Source organism: Carlito syrichta, unplaced genomic scaffold, assembly GCF_000164805.1.
Source record: "Carlito syrichta isolate Samal-C Ts95f unplaced genomic scaffold, Tarsius_syrichta-2.0.1 Scaffold303796, whole genome shotgun sequence".
NCBI classification, from domain to species: Eukaryota; Metazoa; Chordata; class Mammalia; order Primates; family Tarsiidae; genus Carlito; species Carlito syrichta.
In genome coordinates this window covers 133,640-146,655 of record NW_007247892.1, presented here as the reverse complement: position 1 = coordinate 146,655, position 13,016 = coordinate 133,640, and the positions used below count along the sequence as shown (strand labels likewise).

At 49.5% G+C, this 13,016-nt stretch overlaps 1 long non-coding RNA gene across 1 annotated transcript in view; it reads right to left on the bottom strand.

The window, feature by feature from the left end:
* Positions 1–11,872: 11,872 nt before the first annotated feature.
* LOC110595737 overlaps positions 11,873–13,016 on the bottom strand; it is a 3,342-nt gene continuing 2,198 nt past the window's right edge. Inside the window, exons 2-3 of the long non-coding RNA XR_002482036.1 lie at positions 12,831–12,892; positions 11,873–11,942 (exon numbers count right to left, since the gene is read on the bottom strand). This is a non-coding gene — a long non-coding RNA (uncharacterized LOC110595737). The remainder of the gene's footprint in view (positions 11,943–12,830; positions 12,893–13,016) is intronic.

Here is a 13,016-nt window from a genome sequence, read left to right as displayed (position 1 = left end):
ATTAGGCCCATCTTAAGGATCTCATTTTAACTCGATTACCTCCCCAAGACCCTACTTACAAATAAGGCCACATTCCCAGGGACTGGCGGTTTGGGCTTCCATGTCTCTCTTTGGGGCACGCTAGCATCCAAGCCAGCCTGGCTCCGGCGTCCTTGCCAACCTCTAGTCCCAGGTCTAAGAGACAGTGCGGGGAGTCCCATGGGTGAGGGAGCCGGGAGTGAACTTTCCAGGGGTTTCCCAGTACACACTTGGTGTGGTGGGCAGGGGTATTCCAGGGAAGGCAGGCATAGTGACCGGGTGCCCACCCAGCCCCGGGCAGCTTCTGGAGGAGGGAAGTCTTCGCGGAGCCCCAGAGGGCAGAGAGGCTAGAGAAGAGAGGAGAGTGCTCCAGGGGGAAGAGACACTGTGGAAAAGGCCTGAGGGTCAGAGGGAGGAGGCCTGCTTGGGCAGATCAAGTCAGGTCGAAAGGAGCCAAGGAGGGAAACAAATGGGAAGCTGAGGCTGGGAGGGGCAGAGCCAGGAGAAGTTTGGACATCAAGATGTCAGGATGTCATGTCCCGGAGGGCATGAAGAGCGAGGGAGGACGGAGGAGGGGCTTACACGGGCACCGATGTCCCAAGCCCACCCTCACCGTCCTGCAAGGTTGGGTGTTAACCCCATTTTGCACAGCATAGGAAGACACCAGGACTCCCGAGATTGTCGGCCTGGTCTGGGGAGAGGCAGAGGCTGAGGCTGGGCTGGGCTCTAGCCCCACAAGGTCCCAAGAGACACATCTTACTCCACAGAGCAGTGGGACACAAGGTGGTGGCCGGGGACCACTCGTGAGCTGTATGACTGAATGCAGACACCTTGCCCTGGCCTGGGCTGCTCTGGGGAATGGCTTAGGGGCTTGGGAGATGGACACTTGGGGAGACAGGAGCAGCCTGGAGGCCACATGGTCCCTGCCACCGTCGTTGCTGGTGTGCTGTGAGATGGTGCGATGTGGCTGCCCTGGGCAGCGGTGCTGGAGGGAGAAGCATCTTCCAATTAGCTTGCCACGTCACCAGCCCGCCACCCTCCCTGGCAGAGCTGTGTGTTTCCTCCCGGTGCAATCAGCACTTTAATTAAAATGAGTTCATCAGGCTCTTCAGCAGTGCAGTCAACAGTGGAAGCAAAAACAGGATGGTGCCTGGAGATCTGGAAAGTTCCTACACAGAAAAGCAAGTGTGGGTGGCCTGGAAGGATTTTGCCAGAGCTTTGAGGAGAGGGAGACACTTTCCTCTCGTGGTGGGATATGCTGGCCGGCGTGCAGCAGGGATGCAGAGAGGGTTGTGGGTTTCTAGGGTGAGCATTTCCACCCCAGTTCCCGGTGGGGACCCGGGTCTGGGCCTGGGATGTCAAGGGGGGCGGGCTTTCATCATTTTCCCAAAGAGCAAAATGAGCATGACTGAATTTAAAATGGCCCTGCTGGGTCTGCTTGGGAAACGGGCCTGGTCCCCTTGCTGGGACAACTTGTCTGTGACTCCCTGCTCCAAACCAGGCGTCCTGTCGGTCGCCAAGACCCCTCCATCCCAGCCTCACAGAGGAGCTCTCTGCTCTGCACCAACTATGCCAGCCCATGACAATAGGAACAGAATGCAAACCACCTACCGAACTTAGAGTGTTCTAGTAAGAAAAAGTAGGCCAGGCTTGGTGGCTCAGCTTGTCATCCCAGCACTTTGGGAGACCGGGGCGAGTGGATTGCCTGAGCCTGCAGGTTTGAGAACCACCTGGGCAACTTGGCGAGACCTCATCTCTATGATAAATTAATAAAATTATCCAGGTGTGGTAGCGTGCACCTATAGTTCTGGCTACTTGGAAGGCTGTGACGGAAGGATCCCTGGAGCCCAGCAGGTCAAGGCTGCGGTGGCCGGGAGTGTGCCACTGTATTCCAGTCTGGGTGACAGAGTGAGACTCCGACTGAAAAAAAAAAAAAAAAAAAAAGACGGTCTCCTACCTCTTACCATATACAAAAAAAATTAACTCCAGATGGATCAAAGATGTAAATATAAGACTTGGAACTATAAAAATCCTAGAAGAAAACCCAAGAAATACTCTCCTGGACATCGGCCTATACAAAGAATTTATGACAAAGATCCCAAAGAACAACTGCAACAAAAGCAAAAATAGACAAATAGGACTTAATTAAACTAAAAAGCTTCTGCTCAGCAAAAGCAGCAAACATGAGTGAACAGAAAACCTATGAAATGTGAAAAACACATGCAAATTATGACTCAGACAAAGGACTCACATTCAGAACCTGCAAGGAACTCAAACAACTCAGCATGAAAAAAAAAAGCAACCCCATCCAAAAGTGGGCAAAGAACATGAACAGACACTTCTCAAAAGAAGGCACACAGGCGACTGACACACATATAAAGAAACGCTCCACCTCACTAATCGTCAGGGAAATGCAAATTAAAACCACAGTGAGAGATCGCCACAGAACAGCCATCATTAAAAAGTCAAAAAGCAACAGATGTCAGCGTGGTTGTGGAGAAAAGGGAACGCGCGTCCACTGTTGGTGGCATTGTCAACTCATTTGATGGAAAACAGTCTGAAGATTTCTCAGAGAACTAAAAATCGAAATACCATTCAACCCAGCAATCCCTCTCCTAGGGATTTACTCAAAGAAAAAGTCACGAAATAGGAAAGACGTCTGTCCTTGCACGTTCATTGCAGCACTATTCGCAATAGCAAAATCATAGGACCAACTTCCGTGCCCACCAAAAGTTGACTGGATAAAGAAAATGTGGTATGTGTGCACCATGGAATACTACGCAGCCAGTAAAAGGAATGAGATCATGTCCTTTGCACCAACACGGATGCAGCTAGAGAACAACATCCTAAGTGAACTGATTCAGAAACAGAAAACCAAACACCACATGTTCTCACTTACATGCGGAAAATAAATAGCCACAAAGATGGCAAGACTAGACACTGGGGTCACTAATCGGGGGAGGGTTAGGCTTCCAAAATTACCTATTGGGTACAATGTTCACTATCTGGGAAATGGGCCATGTGAGACCAGTCCCCACCACTACACAATATGTCCATGTAACAAACATGCACTTGTACCAGATTCTAAAATTTTTTTTTAAATAGCAAAAAAAAAAAGTAAAAAGAAACAGGTTAAATTAACTTTAATAATATTTCATTTGTCCCAATATATGAAGCATTATCTTTTTAACAGGTAATCAGTATTAAAAATCATTTAGTTTTTCATACTCACTCTTTGCAGTCCTGTGTGCATTTCACCCCCACATCTCAATTTGGACTGGCCATATTTCAAAGGCTTGGTAGCCACATGTGGCCACTGGCCACCCTATGGGACCACGCAGGTCTGTGCTGTGTGTTAGCATTGAGTGGTGGCCCGGTTTCCATGTAGCAACTTAGGACCTTTCCCTAAGAAATGTGGCCCAGGGGGGTGTGAGCCTAGCACAATACCTGGCTCTCCATAGGAGCTTAGTGATTGTTTTGGAGTGAACAAATGATTGTATGTGAGGGCCCTGAGCCCTCATATTCAGAAGCATTACTAGGAGATATGGGCCTTTAATTCTGAGTGTGACAATGGCCAAGGCATCCTGCTCCAAGCACCCGTTTCCTTCCCAAGCTATGGGAACTGCACCAATGAGGAAGCCATGGGACCAACAGGCGAGCTTCTGTCCATCTGACAATCGTGCATTTTAAACATCAGCCCTGAAGGGTGTGCATGGGGAACCCAGAGCAGGTGAGGCCACCGAGGGGACGGAGGGGGACGTGTCACCTTTTACATCCTTCTCCTTGTATCCACTCATTTACCCAAACATACAGGCTTGTTAGCTCACTGGCTTATTCACAACGCATTCCCAGAGCACCCCACATGAGCCTGCTGTCTGCTAGGTGCTGGTGTGTCTTATGGATAAATAAGAAATCTCTTCCTCTTGTGCTGGAATCTTCCGGTGAATTGTTCTAGCAAACATTTATTAAAACCAGAACCAACAAAAGCACACGAGGCCGGACTCGGTGGCTCAGCCTGTAATCCCAGCACTTTGGGAGGCTGAGGTCAGTGGATTGCCTGAGCCCACGGGTTCGAGACCTGCCTGGGCAACTTGGCGAGACCTCGTCTCTATAATAAATCAAAAATTAGCCGGGCGTGGTAATGCACGCCTGTAATTCCAGCTACTCGGAAGGCTGAGGCGGAAGGATCGCCGGAGTCCAGCAGGTCAAAGCTGCGGTGTCCAGGAGCGTGTGATTGCACTCCAGTCTGGGCGACGGAGTGAGACTCCAACTCAAAAAAAAAAAAAAAAAAGCACACGAGCCATGCCTCTACACAGCAGACATGTCCCTTCCCCCATGGGCTGGAACTCACCTTCCTTCTCGCCTTCCACGGACAGGACACCTACAGTGTGCCAAGCACGGTGCTAGGCATGCTTTCCACCATCTCATTTAACCCACCGCTTTTGGAGTTGAAAAGCTCTGGCTCAGAACATCGCTTGCCGGCTGCCATCGGTGAGCGGGGGCAGAGCCGAGGTGCAGACCTGATGCCTTGGCTGCCCAAGCTGCCAGCTTTTGACCATGCTTCGGGTCTGTGTCGCCACCGCTGATGCTCTGCATGGTTCTGGCCAGTCCTTCCAAACACACTGTGCTCAGCACATAGTTAGGTGCTCAGGAAACACATACTGAATAGATGAATGGAATAGTTGTTGAATTAAAGAATGAATGGGCCGGGCTTGGTGGCTCAGCCTGTCATCCCAGCACTTTGGGAGACCGAGGCGAGTGGACTGCCTGAGCCCACGGGGTTCGAGACCCACCCGGGCAACTTGGTGAGACCTCATCTCTACAATAAATCAAAAATTAGCCGGGTGTGGGAGCTCACGTCTGTAGTTCCAGCTACTCGGAAGACTGAGGCGGAAGGATCGCTGGAGCTCAGCAGGTCGAGGCTGCTCTGGGAGCATGCCACTGCCCTCCAACCTGGGCAGTGGAGTGAGACTCCAGCTCAAAAAGAAAAAAAAAGAATGAATGGATGCATTCTTCTTCACCTTATAATTGTTTGTTTCTGCACTGGTCTAAGACATGGGAGCTGGAACACGGAAGACCTATGGACTTCAGGGTTGCCTGGGGCTGGATTCAAATTCTGACTTTGCTGAGTGACCGTGTGTGTTTTGGATTTAGAAGCAGCGAATGCAAGGTGCTGTGACAGCGTGCAGCATGGCGTCAGGCGCTCGGGGAAGGCCCGCTAAATGAAATGGCATCAACTTGCAGTTTCTACCACGCTTGGCTAGTGTTTTTTTATTTGTTGTAGAGAAGAGGTCTCACCAAGTTGCCAGGGAGTAGGGGCAGGGTATCTCCAACCTGCGGGCTCAGACAATCCACTTGCCTCGGCCTCCCAAAGTGCTGGGATGACAGACTGAGCCACCGACCCGGCCCCAACTTGCACTTTCATGCGGAGTCCCAGAGAACCCTGAAGGGAAGGTCTGATTCTCTGAGGTGGGAGAAAGAGACTCAGGCTCACCTGGGAAGTGTGCAGAGCCTGGATCGCACAGCCCCCTTCCAGAGGATCTGGTTTAGCAGGAATCTGCAGTTTAACCAGTGCCCTGGGGATCCAGGGTCTGGGGGTCCAGCGGTCACCTTCTCAAAAGCACTAAGCAAGACCTGGTAGAGAATGGTCAGGAAAAAAATGTATCTTACTGAGTGGACAGAGGAGGGAGGGTGGGGTCAGGCCTCAAAGGACAGCAGGACTTCCCGTGCACGCTGATATCCCTGCTGGTCTCAGCTGTTTCTGCCGGTTGAAAAGAGGTGGGTCCTGGGCCCTGTCCAGCCCTGTGATGAGTCTTGAATAATGTATGAAGACACTCAGCCAGAGGCGCATGAATTCTTAAACCCTTTTAGGGCTTCCCAGGAAGGGCTGGCATTCACTCCAAGGCCTCTGTGGCCCCCTGCCTTTTCCATCTGGGGCCCAGATGAGGCGTGGTGACAAGGTCAAGCCCCCCTGCTGTGGCCTTCAGGCCGAGAGCCTTTCAAGGATCGGAATGTTCCTTTTCTCTGAGCCACCCAAGTCCTCTGCACGCATGAATTATGTTTCCAGCACTGGGCCAACAGCCGTCTGGAGACAATCCCTGGAGCCTAAAGCTTTCCTAACTCCATCTCTGCATCATGCTGCCAGCACCACGAGCACGCGGGTGGCGCGCTCTCCAGCTGTGCATGGCCGTGTCCCCTCACCTCACGGCTCCCAACCTCAGAGGGAGTCATTAGACGTCCTGACCACTGTGAGGCAGGAGGAAAGAGAGTGTCGACGCAGCCGGGGCAGCGTCTCACGCAAGGTCAAGGGCTCAAAACACAGAGGCAGATGGATGCCATTCTCACTGATGCTATTCTTGATGGGTCTCCCCCGTGCCTGTGTCCCTGGGAAGGTAATACCGGGTCCGCGATGGGTGTCTCGCGTGACAGGAGGGCAGCCTGGAGCCTTGAGGCTTCCCGGCTTTGAGACAGTGCAGTGAGCCCATCTGCGTCGCTCTCTCTAGGCTACTCACTGAAAACACAGTCCTGGAAAACAGCCCGGGAAAGAAGCCACCAGAGCCTGGCATTCTTGCCATCCCTGGAAGATCCTGCAGGGGATGCTCAGGGCCCGTGACAGACCGACTCTCCCAACAGATCAATCATCCTAGAGTGGAGAAATGCCATGGGGGAAGTAAAATAAGGTGCTGCGACGGAGAAGGGGTGGTGACTTAGCGAGGGTGATCAGAGAGGGCCGCCTGGAGGAGGTGGCTTTTGAAATGAAAAATGAACCATCCGAGGAAGAAAGATCTAGAGACAGAGAGCTCCAAGCAGAAGGAAAGCAAAGGCTAATACTCCAAGGGGAAGCATGCTTTACTTGTGTCCTCCCAGGACAGAAAGAGCCCCACATGTCTGGAGCACTTCGAATGAGAGGGTTGGTGGGCTGAGAACAGCATGTAGGGAGAGAGAAATCTGAAGAAGACTCTTGGATCCTTTGTTAATTCCCCCAGTGACCCTTTCCTCTGGGTGGACACAGCCCCTCACCCAGGGAACAGGGTGCAATGAAGGATGCGTGGCTGGATTTAAGCCCTTCTTGTCTCTCTACCAGGTACCTTCGGGCAGCGTACAGCTGTTATGGCTCAAGTAACACTCGGCTGCTCCCCTGGATACCGATAAATCAAAGGGGGCAAGGAACTGGCAGAAAGAATTTTATTTCTGAGTTCGAATCCAGGAAGCAGAGTCAGACTCGAGGTCTTTCTAAAATGGTTCTTCTCCCCCTCCAGGCTTTTACAGTTCACTTTTTATAAGTCCAGAGTCGTCGGCATCTATACATCAGCCACGTGACCCGCTGAGCATTGTATTAAACTTGAGTTTCAGCCGCATTGATCGACCGTGATATTTTCCAGCCCAGACTTGCTGGTGCCAGGGATCAGAGGTATCTCGTGGCTTTTATCAGTAGGGCTTGGCAGAAGCGTTCATCAAGCTTGCCACAGAGGAAAGGGAGTTTACAAGGCTTGAGACATCGTGCATTACGCAAAAGTTATACAAATCACAAGACGCTGATACTATATTGCCCAAATAACATAGATACTATATTACTCAAACCTATAACCACTCAGAAAAAGGGAGCAAAAGGAGATTTGCGTTTTTCAGTTGATTGCGCTTAGACCACAGGGAAGGCAAGGATCCCCTGAGCTACTTATTGGGAGTGCAGAGGAGATAAGGGGAAGCACACCTTTAATTTGCTCTCAGGAATATTATTCAGGACCGAACAGTAGCGATTGTGCCTTTGCCGCGCCCTCCTCTAGGGGCTGTGAAGATGTGGACAGACATTAGCGGGTCTCTGTATCACCACCTCCAGAATTGTACCTGGAGGACCTGGGTAGCCCCATTCATTGTCTACCTGTGATGGAGCCAGGTGGAAGGGAGAAGTCCTAGCTCAGTGCTGGCCGGGTTAAATTTGAGATGCCATGTGCCACCAGAGCATTGCTGAGTAGACAGTGGAATGTGTCCAACTAAAGCTTATGACAGGCCGGCTCGGTGGCTCAGCCTGTCATCCCAGCACTTTGGGAGGCCAAGGCAAGTGGATTACCTGAGCGAGTATACACTACATCAAAAATTAGCCAGGCGTGGTAGGGCACGCCTGTAGTTCCGGCTACTTGGAAGGCTGAGGCAGAAGGTGCACCAGAGCCCAGCAGGGCGAGGCTGGGGTGGCTGGGAGCGTGCCTCTGCACTCCAGTCTGGGCCACAGAGGGAGATTCTAACTCAAAAAATAAATAAAATAAAACTTATGACAGTGTCCCCAACGGGTCACTTTGCATTCCTGCATGAGGACACGTGCCGATGAGAGCATAGAGAGGGGAGAGGGAGCCTTCCAAGGTGCAGATCTGCCGGTGAGGTGCTTACCAGTTAGTGGGTGACATCCACAAAATGCTTAAGCATCAGAGTTTAAGGTGGTGCTCGTGTTGAGGTCCTGAAAAGGCAGGCCCGGCTCCTGGGAGTGAGTGCCACCTTAAATTGCAGGCGGAGACAGGACAGTCCTTACAAACAAAGGATGCCGGGTGCTGGAACAATTAGACATCCCTTTGGAGAAAAAAATAAAAAAATAAAAAAAACAGCCTCAACTTTCAATTCACACCTTAAAGAAAAACAAAAAATAGGGCGGGCTTGGTGGCTCAGCCTGTCATCCCAGCACTTTGGGAAGCCCAGGCGAGTGGATGAGTGGATGGCCTGAGCCCGCGGGTTTGAGACCCACCTGGGCAACTTGGTGAGACCTCGTCTCTACAATAAATCAAAAATTAGCCGGGTGTGGTAGTGTGCACCTGTAGTTCCGGCTCCTTGGAAGGCTGAGGCGGAAGGATTGCCGGAGCCCAGCAGGTCGAGACTGCAGTGGCCGGGAGCGTGCCACTGCACTCCAGCCTGGGTGACAGAGTGAGACTCTGACTCATAAATAAATAAATAAAAATAAAAACAAAAATAGACTCTGACTCCCAGCACAAAAGCTGTAACTATAAGACTTTTGTGGAAACAAAAGGGGAGAATTTTCAGGGCTTGGAGGTAGGGTGAAAGTTTCTAAGAAGACACAATAAGCAAAAACCAAAAAAGAAAGATCAACTGGATTTTCATCCAAACGAAGAACTTTGAAAAACATGGCTGAGAAAAGGAAAAAAGAAACAGACTGAAGTAGAGAAGCACTGGAAAGAAGGTAGAGGGGAAAAGAGACCCTCGCCTGCTGCTGGGAGCACGGTCAGTTGGTGCAGCCATTGTGGATAACAGTATGGCAGTCCCCAAAGAAATTAAAAATTGGACTGCCACATGAGTATATGCAAAGTAACCCCTCTTCTGAGTATATGCCAGAAGGGAATTAAATCCCCACCTCACGCCTGACATCCCAGCACTTTCAGAGGTCGAGGCGAGAGGATTTCCTGAGCCCAGGGGTTCGAGACCGGCCTAGGCAACCTAGCAGGATCCAGTCTCTACAAAAAGTTTCAAAAGACAAAAGTAAATAAATTAACACATTAGCCAGGCATAACAGCACACGCCTGTAGTCCTAGCGACTTGGGAAGCTGAGGCAGAAGGATCACCTGAGCCCAGAATGTCAAAGCTGCAGTAGACATGAGTGTGCCACTGTACGCCAGCCTGGGCAACAGGGTGACCTTCCAACTTGGGGAAAAAAAAGCAAAGATACCTACGCTCCCATGTTCATTCCAGTGTGATTCGTAATGGCCAGAATATGGAAACAAACAATAGATGAATGAATAAAGAAATTGTGGTATGTATGCAGAGAGAAATAAAATAAATGTATTTTTTGAGTTGGAGTCTCACTCCATCGCCCAGGCTGGAGTGCAATGGCACGCTCATGGCGTCGACCTGCTGGGCTCCGGCGATCCTTCTGCCTCAGTCTTCCAAGCAGCTGGAACTCCCACAACCGGCTAACTTTTTGACTTATTGTAGAGACGAGGTCTCACCATGTTGCCCAGGCTGGTCTCAAACCCACAGGCTCAGGCAATCCTCTCACTTCAGCCTCCCAGAGTGCTGGGATTACAGGCTTGAGCCACTGCGCCCAGCCGAGAGATAAAATATTATTCAGCCTTAAAAAAAAGCCACAGCATGGCTGAACTTGGAGGACATGACAGGCTGAAATATGCCAGACACAGAAAGAAGAAGATTGTAAATACATACACGATCTCTCTCTTAAATGTGGAACCTTCAAAAAATTGAGTACATAGAGAAAGAGAGAGCTATGGAGGGTGGGGAAATTGGAAAGAAATAGGTCAAACCGTACAAAGATGCAGTTGTGTCGGGTAAATCAATCTGGAGATCTAATATATGACACGAGAACTGTAAGCAATAGTATTGTATTGTATACTCGTAATTTGCCCAAGGAGTAGATTTTAGGTACTCTTATCACAAAAAAGAAAAGAAAGAAGGAAAAAAGGGAAGAAGGAGGGAAAGAAAGAAGGAGGGAGGGGGTAGCTATGAGATGATGAGCATATTAGTTTGCTTGATGGTGGTAATCATTTCACCACGCATATGTATATCAAGATAAATATATCAAAATACCATACTGTACACTTTAAATATATACGGTAAAGAAGTCAGAAACTATAAAACAAATAAAAATTTGGGAAAAATTTTAAAGATGGGCGTGGTGGCCCATGCCTGTCATCCCAGCACCTTGGGAGGCCGAGGCGAGAGGATGGCCTGAGCCCATGGGTTCAAGACCCGCCTGGGCAAGAGGGTGAGACCTCATCTCTACAATAAATCAAAGAAATTAGCCGGGCATGGTGGTGTGCACCTGTAGTTCTGGCTACTTGGAAGGCTGAGGTGGAAAGATCGCCTGAGCCCAGCAGGTCGAGGCCGTGGTGGCTGTGAGGGTGTCCCTGCACTCCAGCCTGGGCGACAGAGTGAGACTCTGACTCAAAAAAAAAAATTTAAAAGAAAGTGATGTCACAGACTCAGAGAAAATATTCCAATACATATATCTGACATAGCACCTGTATCCAAAATATATAAAGAATGCTTATAACTCAATAACAAAAATACCAGGGATCCCACTTTTTAATGGTCATCAAATAAAGAAAATAAACAAATGGCCAATAAGCACATGAATCGATGCTCAACATCACCAGTCACCAGGAAAATGCAAACGTAAACCGTAGTAAAATACCACTTTCCTCCCACTAGGATGGCTAAATTAAAAGCAATGAAAATACCAAGCGTTGGTGAGTGTAAGGCAACTGGAATTTTCAGATACTGTTAGTGGATATGCAAAACGTACAAGCATGTTATAAAACAGCTTCGCAGTGTCTGACAAACGTACGACTAAGCAAACAAAATATCTATGCGAAGACTTATACACACGTTCGGAGGTGTTTTACTCATAATAGCCAAAGACTTGGAAACAACCCAAATGTCCACCCACAGGAGGCTCAATAAACAGAGTGTGGACATCCACACACCAGCGGTAAAAACCAAACTACTGATGCAGACAACAGCAGGCGTGATTCACAGAAACACCATGTTGAACAAACAAAACCCCAAAGAAAAGAGGACATTCTAGAAGATTCCACCTATAGACATTTTACAAACAAAGGGCATATGGATGGCAAATACAAGATGTTCAACATCTTTTTTTTTTTTTTTTTGAGTTGGAGTCTTGCTCGGTCGCCCAGACTGGCGTGCAGTGGCCGCTCCCGGCCACCGCAGCCTCGACCCGCTGGGCTCCGGCGATCCTTCCGCCTCCGCCTTCCGAGTAGCTGGAACTACAGGCGCTTGCCACCACATCCGGCTGATTTTTGATTGATTGTAGAGATGAGGTCTCGCCAAGTTGCCCAGGCAGGTCTCGAGCCTCACCTCGGCCTCCCAAAGGCGCGGGATGACAGGCTGAGCCACCGAGTCTGGCTGTTCGACGTCTTTTATGAGCCACGATGCACCTCTCCAAATGGCTGGAATAAAAAAATAAGGGTAGTGCCTGTATTCAGCAAGGTTCTCCGAAGAAACAGAAGTTATGGAGATGTATGTATACATATATATATATATATAATATGTGGGTATATAAACATATAGATACAGACACATAAGAGGAGATGTTTTGTTTTTTGAGTTGGGGTCTCACTCTGTTGCCCAGGCAGGAGTGTCACGGCACAATCACAGCTCACCACAGCTTCAACCTCATGGGCTCAGGTAGTCCTTCCCCCTCAACTTCCTGAGTAGCTGGGACCATGACACCCAGCTAATTTTGTTGATTTTTTTGTAGAGACAAGGTCTCACTATGTTGCCCAGTCTGGTCTTGAACTTCTGATCTCAAACAATCCTCCCACCTCGGCCTCCCAAAGTGCTTAGATTATAGGTATGAGCCACCACACCCGACCAGAAGAGGAGATTTATTGGGAAGAGCTAGCTCATGTGATTATCTCCATGAGAAGTCCCACAGCCTGCCATCTACCAGCTGGAGACTCAAGAAAGCCGGTAACTCAGTCCAGCTCCCGAGACCTGACAGCCCAGGGAGCCCATGGGGTAAGTGCAATTCCCAGTCCGAGAGCAGGACAAGATGAGATGTCCCGGCCCGGGCAGCCAAGCAGGAAAAAATAGGCCAAAGTTCTGCCTTTTTGTTCTATTCAGGTCAGTTTTGAAGGAAACTGGGTAAAGGGTACAAGAGTTTTCCAAATCATTTCTCACAGCTGCATATGAACCTACAGTCACCTCAAGATAAAAACATGTAGCTAAAAAGGCATCGTGCAATGATTTCAGCAAAATATTTGCAAGATCTGTATATAAAATGTTAAGGAAGAGCTCAGCACATAGAGACAGGCCACGTCCCTGAAGAGAAATACCTGTTGTCTTGAAGGTGTCAGTGATCCTCCCAAACGATCCACGCAATTGTGAAGTTCAGCTTCTGTGGAGGAGATGACAAGGTCGAGTCAAAGGCAGTAAGAGAACCCCTCAGAGCCGGACTCGGTGGCTCAGTCTGTAATCCCGCGCCTTTGGGAGGCTGAAGTGAGTGGATTGCCTGAGCCCGC